This window comes from Caretta caretta, chromosome 1, assembly GCF_965140235.1.
Source record: "Caretta caretta isolate rCarCar2 chromosome 1, rCarCar1.hap1, whole genome shotgun sequence".
Classification (NCBI taxonomy): domain Eukaryota; kingdom Metazoa; phylum Chordata; order Testudines; family Cheloniidae; genus Caretta; species Caretta caretta.
In genome coordinates, this window is record NC_134206.1 from 240,988,084 (window position 1) to 240,997,972 (window position 9,889).

The following is a 9,889-nucleotide window of genomic DNA, read 5'->3' on the forward strand; positions in this document are numbered from 1 at the left end:
TTTACTTTAAGTTACTTTGGCAACGGGGAATCACAGATGGTAAGAGTTAGAATTATGCCACAGGAGACATTTATCATTGTACCTTCGTATAATGTGAGTTCTTGTTCTCAGAATTTCTCCTCATGCTGGGCACTCCCATGTTTATTTTATGAAGAAAGAACTAATGAATGCACATGCCTAATGAATAATATAAAATGCTGATTAACCTTTATTGGAGCCTGTATGATGATTGTATTAATAAGAAAACAACCATGTTTACTTTTGCCACTTTATACTAAAAAGAGAAAGGGACAGATTTCTTATACTCTTCCTCATGTTAGTCCCCTGATAATCTCATTCACTTCAATGGCACTGAGTGTGGAGTAAGATAGTACTTCACACGAGCAAGGACATCAGAATCTGGCTCAAATGACTAACATCTGGCATTTTGCTTCCTTCCAGGAATCAGAACATGATGTACGTATCTCAAATAGGTATTGATGATATTTTAATAATTCTAAAATTATCTGTAAAACATGGCAGGGGGGAATGCGCTTGCTTATTTTATAAACAGTTGTCAGGGGAGGAAAGAAGCCAGTCAGTTAGCCTAATTTCCACCAAAATAATGATATTAGTATTTTCAAAAATGTCTCTAAAATTAGGCACCGCAATGGCATGGCTTTGAAAGGAACAGAGCACCACAGCTCCCACTGATCTGGCAGCAGGGTGACCCACAGATGCTCAACACCTCTGAAAATCAGGCTATGTAGGTGCCTAACTTTAGGTACTCACTTTTTAAAAATATTGGCTATTATTGTACTTTTGGTTTAGCCTGGGACAACTGGACCAAGTTTTTGGATTTAGGTACATAACTTTAGACACCCCTATTTGGAACGTCTGGCCAATAATAAATACTTTTCATCTGTAAATCTCACAGCCCTTTACACAGGCAGGTCGTCTTATCCCCGTTTTACAGCTAGGGAGAATGAACAGACTTCCTGAAGAGGGGACAGAACAGAACCCAAGCCATGACAATACCACCTAGCCTCCCTCAGTGTGAGCCCCCTGGCGTACAGGAGATCCGGCTGGTGCAGAGAAGTGTAATTTCAGCCTCTCTGCACCACCTTGGATAAATATAGTTCAGTGTGTAAGCAGTTAGAAGAAAGATACCAAATTTGAAGTGCAAGCCACCTTACTGCAGTGGAGTGGTTGCAGTGTAACAAGAAGAGAATTTGTCTCATAATATGCAAAATATTGATCAAAGGCAAATTTCCCCCCAAAAGATACAGTCATCAAGAGGCATATTGCTGAGACTCCAAGAATTAGTTTCCTGTGACATAGTACAGTATTGTAGCAATAACAATAACAATTTTTATTAACAAGCTATCCTCATTAAGCAACCAAACTCTGTCAGCACAGTCAAGTTTTCCCACAGTGCACCATGAACCAAGGGCTAGAGCAGCTACAGCTGGGGAGGGTGCTAGGAAGCCTGAGATAGGCTGATTTGACTCAGATCTGCATAGTGCAATATGTTCACATGAGCAGAGGTGAGAGGTCTGGTTCCAGGAATTGTAAACTCAGGGTCACTAATCAGTGTACATGCTCAGGCATGGGCTTAGAAACACCGCCCCTATGCACTCAAGTCCCACAGACGCTGCGCTTACACTGATGTGTAGACATACTCAGAGAGGTTACTTAAATCATGTTTTCTGTCTGAATAGGAATCATCCCCCCAACTGATGGGAAATGACAGCTGTATAACAATTCAGACATGCCCTACAAACAATTTAGGACAAAGTGAAAAAACAACTTATCCAAATGATCATGCAGAACTTATTCAGGATGGCAGAATGTAATACAGCATGAGCATCTATGTTCCAGTTTAGATGTCTTTCAGCCAATTTATATTCAAAGTACAGCAATAAGTCTATACCAAGATGGGTTCAAGATGAACACTGCTATTATAAAGACAACAGATTTTTCTATCTATTTTCTATCACTCAGTATTTATACTACACTCTTCACCATAGTATCTTAGCTCCTAAATGCCGTCATTTAAAACAAAGAGAGAGAAATTGAAGTACGTTGGGAAAGGTGACAAAGATGCAGAAGTTCAACATGAAAAAGGGATTCCTAGTTTTGAACAGAGCTTTTTGAAAAACGGGAAAGTTTTCATGAAGGATATGTTCCTTCCCTCCTACACTCCCATTGGAAAAAAATAAAAGTTTTTAGTCAGCTCTTCTTTTGAATCTAAAGCCTGAAAACACTATGGAGAGGGGGGCAGCCCAAGAGCATTAGTCTGGTAAAGGGATGGGGACAGGTTATGTTATAAAAAGGAAAGGAGATTAGAAGTCCTACAAATGCAATATGTCCAAATTGGAGAGACAGTTACAGAAGAGTCAGCTGAGTGAATTTATGCCGAAGTTGATAATTTGGACAGTTGTTTGGCCCTGGAGTATAAGCAGTATGCAAGCACCTCTGGATATGTTGTACAAAGATGATCCATTTTACTTGTCTCAAACACTTTTTCTTCTCCAATATTTTTATTAATTTTTGAAAATTGTTTTAACCCCCCCCAAAAAACTATTATAGAACTGAAAAATATTGAATTACAAATAATTCACTCAGAGACAAATAATTCATTTAATGACTTAAGGAGTTCCCGAGATACTTTCAAAAGGACCCAAATCACCATTGCCCTTCACCTCGTGCAGTCATTTACAATGGTGCAACAAGACTGCAAAATGCCACCAAAACCGAATGAACCTGTTAGGCCCTCACTTTGCACTGGTTTAAATGAAAACACAAGATGCAGAGCACTGGTCAATTCCACCTTCTATGATCTTCCCTTGTTGAATACTAAGCAGAGAGTCTTTTGCCTTCTACATCCCCAAATAAGGTACATGCAAATGGTTGGGGGTGGGGCACATCCACACAAACACTGGACCAGGGCTGAGTGTTCCAGTCAATTTGGGCAGAGGTGACTGGTAGGCTTTGTTTCAGTCTGATAAACTAGTTATGAAAACAGCATGAGGCAATCCATGCACTAAACAATTAACCTGGAGATCCAAAAGAACTTTTCGGTATGATTAAAATCAGAAATGTGAGTTATTGGACTGACTTTGAAACATGCTGTGATGTAAACCCTATTCGGTTTCATTCTCAATTATTTGCATCAATATAAATGTCTATTTCCGGCATCTTTTCTAACCTTGTGGTGCAATATATTCCATCACTGATGGTCTTGAAAATTTTCAAGGAGCAAAGGTGTTGATTGGGCTGATTAAAAAAAAAAAATTTGCCAAACTGTTAAAGTCAGAAATGTTACACTGTTTGAATAGGCCTCTGAGAATACTTTTGTAATGCAATTTACCAACTGTAAATATTTGAAGAAAGTAGTACACAGAATGCCAAAATTGTCTACCAATCTTGTAAATTAAGTGGTTTAATTCTTTGCTCGTTTAGTGTTGTATGTTTCCTAATTAACGTATGCCAAGCTCAAGCCTTTCTTCCATATAAAGGAGTTTTTGTTACTCCCAGGAGCTGGGTTCCCCTAGAATGAGTCAGCTTTGGAAGAGACTGCTGTTTTTACATACAGTTTATTCAATGCCCCAATGGCCTGGCAAGTTACTTTAATAGCAGGATGAGAGCAGGATGAGAGTCTAAGCATAGTGGGCAGGGAGACAGGAGACATTAGCAGACGTGTCAATGCCCTGTGTTACTAGGCAGGATTAATTAATAATACACCAAAGGCCAAATCATGGCTTATCCTGTGATGATGTAGTAGGGGTGTGGGAGAGCTCAGAAGGAGCTCCTCCCCCTTGCATGCACTACCGGGAAGCCTGTGCTTGGCTGTGTTAGGGGTGGGGGCTAGCTAGCACTACCAGCAATGCTTACTAGCCCAAAAGAGGAGTATTTAGGCAAGGTGAGGGAAATGAATGTACCGACAGCACCAGAAACGGAGCACTGGAGAAGCAGTGCAGGATATTGCGGCTCCCCTGCAGGCCTCCCTCCACCACGGTTGGAGCAGCAGACATGCACTCCTACTCCAACAACCTAGAGATTCCCTCCACCCTGCTCCAGAGCCCCACAGAGCCATAGTTTTGGCCATAGAAGAAGTGTGGCTCTATTCTGTGTAAACAGCATCACAGGGCTTTGACTCCTGATCAAATGCAATCAGTTTACCCAAGTAAGATGTCCCCACCCTAGACCTGCACCAGCCAGCTCTGGCTTGAGATCTACAGTCGAGCTGGGTTTTTTCCATTTCATGCATCATTCCTAGCAACACAGTTTCTGCAAGCCAGCTTAGAGGCCCTCTACCCAGGTGTCTTCACTGGGGTTGCACAGGTGTAACTATGACCTTGTCTACACTTGCCAATGCTGACAGAAGCATGGAAGGTATGTGTAGCTCTACACTGCAGTGCAAGGCATGCTGCATCCAAGCTGCTGCATGGAGCTACACATGGCAGTGAAAAGTGGGGAGGCAGTGAGGACAGGATCTGGCAGCAGGGAGGCAGAGGGACACAACACTGCTAAAAATAGCAGTGTAGACGTGGGAAGCACTGCTTGGGCATGTAGACACCCTTGCAGGGTTCAGATGTATAGGGCTCTTTATTGTACTCTACCCATTGAGGCAGTGCTTTACCATGTACACTGCTATTTATATCTAAACTAGCTGGATGGACTCTACACTCTACTGTTCATGATTAACAAAATGAAAAAGGCCCATGATCTCCTCCAGTTGTGGTGGTTTCTGCAAACTAATAGGAATAAAAAGTAGTAAAAACTTATCTTTGTCACTAGAGTCAGCAAACTCTGGGTATGCACAGGGAGCTACTAATGAAGTTGGTTGTGATCATGTGGAAGAATGACTGCACTGATGGGAGATTTGCCCCAAAAGGCTAGTGTGCATGTAACACCGACAGACCCCGGTCCGTGGCGGGCAGGATTGAACCTAGGACCGCTGGAGTTTAGTGTATGAGCCTCTACTGCATGAGCTAAAAGCCATATGACTCTTAGTTAAGGCTGTAGGAGACTCATTAATCTCTCTTTAAGTGGTCTCGGTGCTACTAGATGGGACAGAGCACCACACCCAGGAGGTGTGTAGGTTACATACAAAAGATTCCGGATTCTATTCCAGCTCTGCTACTGCCACTCTGCCTCAGTTTATCTATATAATAGGTATCATTAAATTACTGTTCCTTCCTCAGAAGGGAGCCATGAGAATTAATGTTAATGGTTCTAAAAAGCTTTGTGAGCCTAACAGAAATCTACTGTATACATGCAAAGTATGAACCAAATCCTAATACAGTGCACAGGCCAAGTAAACAGGCTAGGGAGTCTGAAGCGTTGGGATTATCACCAAACATAGTGCAAAAGAAGCCAGATTGCCTCCCATCTCAATGCTTTTCTACATCTGTAAAGGGGGGAGGGCATAAGAGGGAGGAGTGGCTCCTATATGCTAATTGAGTTCACCCCCAGACATACATCACACATAGGTTCTATCAGACACAGAGCCAGTTTCCCTACTGGTATAACTGCTAGAGCAGTGGTCTCCAACCTTTTTACACACAAGATCACTTTTTGAATTTAAGTGTGACTCAGGATCTACCCCACTCCTTCCCTGAGGCCCCACCCCGCTCACTTCATCCCTCCTCCCTCCGTCGCTCGCTCTCCCCCACCCGCACCAGACTGGGGGAGGGGGTTGGGGTGTGGGGTCTGGGCTGGGGCCAAGGGGTTTGGAGTGTGGGAGGAGGCTCTAGGCTGAGCCTGGGGCAGGGGTGCAGGAGGGGGTGAGGGGTGCAAGCTGTGGGAGGGAGTTTGGGTGCAGGAGGGGTCTTCGGGCTAGGGCAGAGTGTTGGGGCATAGGAGGGGGTATGGGGTGCTGGCTCTGAGAGGGGGCTCAGGGTTGGGGCAGGGGGTTGGAGTACAGGAGGGGATACGGCAGAGAGTTTGGGGTGCTGGGTCCAGGAGGGGGCTCAGGTGTGGGAGGAATGTGGGCTCCCGCCGGGTGGCACGTACCTAGGGCTGCTCCCAGTCAGCAGTGCAGCAGGGCTAAGGTAGGCTCCCTGCGTGTCCTGGCCCCACACCGCTCCTGGAAGCGGCCATCATGCCCCTGCGGCCCCTGGGCAGGGGCAGTACGTGGCTCCACACGCTGCTCCTCTCTGCAGGATCCACCCCTGCAGCTCCCATTGGCTGCAGTTCCCTGTTCCCAGCCAATTGGAGCCGTGGGGGCGGTGCTTGCATGCAGGAGCAGCACATGGAGACCCCTGCTCCCCCCTCTCCACTGGGGCCTCAGGGGCTACTGGCTGCTTCTGGGAGCAGCACGTGGCCAGGGCAGCCTTAGCCCTGCTGTGCCGCCAGACTTTTAGCGGCCGGAGATCACGATCAACTGGCAGAGGCTCCAGGATCGACCAGTCGATTGCGATCAACCAGTTGGTGACCTCTGTCCTAGAGGTTTGTGTGTCTTGAAACCCACAGATCTGACCATCACCACATTTTCAGGGTATAATAATGGATTTGTGAGATGGCCTTTCATGGTTTTTATTCTCTTAACAGGAGCTTTCTAAGAACTCCAGTCCTATTGCTACCCAGAGATAGAAACAAGACAGACAAACATCCAAACATACTTTTTTCACTGAGGAAAGCGAGGCAAATGAACAGCCATTAGCATAAATCTGAGCTATGCTGTTTCTATATAATAATCTATAACCACTCAATAAAATACAGCCTAAAACAAAACCATATGAATACATCAAAACCAGAGTAGCTTCTATGCAGTGCACTTAAAGGCCCCACCCGGACATCAAGAGGGACAGCTCTCATAGTGGAGCTGGGAGATAATGTGTGAGATGATTTATACATTGTTCCCTTGCTGAATACAAACTAAATCTGCTCTTAAGAAAACTCTCTTGTTCAGGATGAATAGCCAAAGAAAGCAAGTTATTTTGCCAGCACTTGTTTGCAGTGGTGGGGTAAAGGGTGCGTGGTACCATTATCAGAATGGAATTTTCAATCAATGACAAGAGCAAACAAATGAGTCGAGTGTTTCCTTGACACATTCTCATTTTCTTTGGTTTAATACAGGTAGACTCCACAGGACTTTGGCTGATGGTACTGATGCCAAAGACCCTGATCCAAAAACCACTGAACTCAACTGAAAGAGATTCACATTGGCTTCAGTGGGCTTTGAATTAGGTCTATAGTGAATGCGGGTAGCTGAATGTGTGTCATCTACTCTTTTCCCAGCCATCACATGTTGATTAGGGGGGTGTTTGGAGGTAGGAGGCTAGTGTTTATTTTATAGGAATCTATTTTGACATTGATCTATATGACCCGTGAAGGGTATTCAGAAATGGGACCTCTGGGTAATTACACCATGCATGACACCTATGTGGCCAGAGACTTTGGTGCTGGACACAATTTATAAGTTAAAATGAAACTCTGTACAGTGTGCTGCATTAAATTTCATTTCCCAAGAGGCAACATCCTTCGGACAAAATACAGATGGCCTTTCATGAGGCCGTTTGTTAATCTGCTCTGAATATCTAATTGCACCCACCTTGTTCATCATATCACCATATGTGTGATGAGTTTATGCTGGGAGATACATGGGTCTAATCCGGCCAAGGAGCAGAGTGCCCCTTGACTCCAATGAGAGTAAAGCAATATACACCTTGAAGGAGAAGTTTGACCCCCCCAGTGGTGGGGAAGGGGGACAACAGATTGGCCAAGCATATGCACACATTGCAAATTGTCAGATGACTGCTATGGGGAAATCACGTCCTTGCTCAAAGTTGCTTGAGCCTGATCTTTAACAGTGTACTTCAGTTAAAGCAGACCAAATTCTGCCAATTTTTGCCTCACAGCAGTTTCACAAAAACCTGCTGCCAGATGCAAGTCAGATCTGTTTGGGTGTATTGCAGTTCACTTTGCTCTTGTTCTCACTGAGATTGAGGACATCTGAATAAAAAATACTGTGGGCCTCATTCTCAAGTCCAGCTGAGATTCACCTTGTTTCAACCCAGAGGCGGATGCATTTCAGTGGCTGGTAAGGTGACCCCTATCTGTACACTCTGCAAAGCGCGTTAGGGTCATTCAGGATGAAAGATGCTATAAAAATGTAAGGTCGTATCTTCTTATTTCCATTTGCTATTTCCTGAATTCCTCACAGTCAAATTCAAAGCCCTTATGCTTTTGAAGAGTTAGGCTATGTCTACGTGGCAGCTTATGTTGGAATAACTTATGTTGCCCAAGGGTGTGAATATTTCAAACACATCCCACGCAACATAAGCTACACCCACATGAGTGCCAGTGTGGACAGCAACATAGTTTCTGCCACTCTTGGGGGCTGGAGTAGTTAAGCCAATGGAAGAGCTCTCTCCCGTTGTCTTAGAGCAGCTACATTCGAGAACTTACAATGGTGCAGCTGTACCGCTGTAAATGCTCTAGAGTAGCCAGGCTCTTAGTAATGTACACAGCACATTCTCTGATATGTGCAATACCATTATGGCACTCCTTACTCGCAAACACTGACAACATATTGATGCAGTTAAGAATAATAAACTATGGATTCTCATACGAGAACTGGAGACATTTAATTTCAGTTCATATTCTTACACAGTGAATTAACCCTATAAGAATATTATTCATTTAATCTTTTTCCTGGAGAAATGTTTTTATGTTCAGACTGGTCCTGTAGTTATGGATATGCCATTGATTTCTTGTTCATCTAACAAAATGGGTTTTTTTCCTTCTATGCACAGCAATTAACTAATACAGGTGGTGGAGAACAATATGGAACAAGATCATTCCTATTTTTCTTCAGCCGTTATAGTATTTGCACTTACACTATATTATGCCAAAGTTATCAACATGTTTTACAAACATTAATGATTTCTACCTGTGAGACAGAAATGTATTATCTTCCCATTACTGATAGGAAAGATGAGGCACAAGGGAATTAAATGATTGCACAAAATCTGCGGCAGATCCAAACAGAGCCCAGAACTCCTGACTCCCAACCCTGTGATTTAAGCCACAAAATCATCCTTTATTTCTTGGCCCCAATCCGTCCCTCCTCCCTGCCCCCACCATTAAAAACCTCCATAAAATAGAACAAACATGCTAATGTACTTTGTTGGTTTCTGCACACATAACATCCTTCTTCGAATTATACTGTGTTTTGATGACACAATCTAACATCACATATTGTATCATCAGAGTTGGCCTTGATTTGAGGCACTTGAAATGGGAACGCACACACTATTTTGGCCTTTTTTTCTTGTGAAGATAATCTTGAAAACAAAGTGACAAACCAATCACTAGATATGAAGGAAAAGGCAGACAGGCTCCACTTCTGCAGCTAGAGTGAGGGGGTAAAGCAGAACCTGATGGTTACACACACATTTATGTTGAGTCCTTTACATTTTGGACGAATCATCTTTCTAAAATACAAAATCCCTAGGATATCATTGCACCACTGCACAGGGCTGAGAAATGGCAACAGTTTCATTGGGAAGGGGTTGGGGAGAAGGGAATTGTTTTGCAAGCCCATAAAAAAAGTGTTCACGTTGTCTACATGGCTCATAAGAGGATCTCATAGGGCAGAGTTAAGCTCACACATTCCATATATTAACTAGAATTTCCTGCTTCTGGAGGGTTTGATCCTGCACCCTTTGTAAAACTCCCATTGACTTCTGTGGGACAGGATTAGGCATGAGTGCATAATTGTGTTATCTTAAGGTTGCGTTGCTGGGTTTTGTATTTAATTTCTTAGCTTTTTTTTTTTTTTAAGTAAAAAAAATGGGGAAAACCCCCACTTCATTCTAAGACTTTCAAACACCACCAGCTCACTAAAAATTACCAAGGGACCTTCTACTGTATGTTGCATAAGCTAGAACCATTTGGC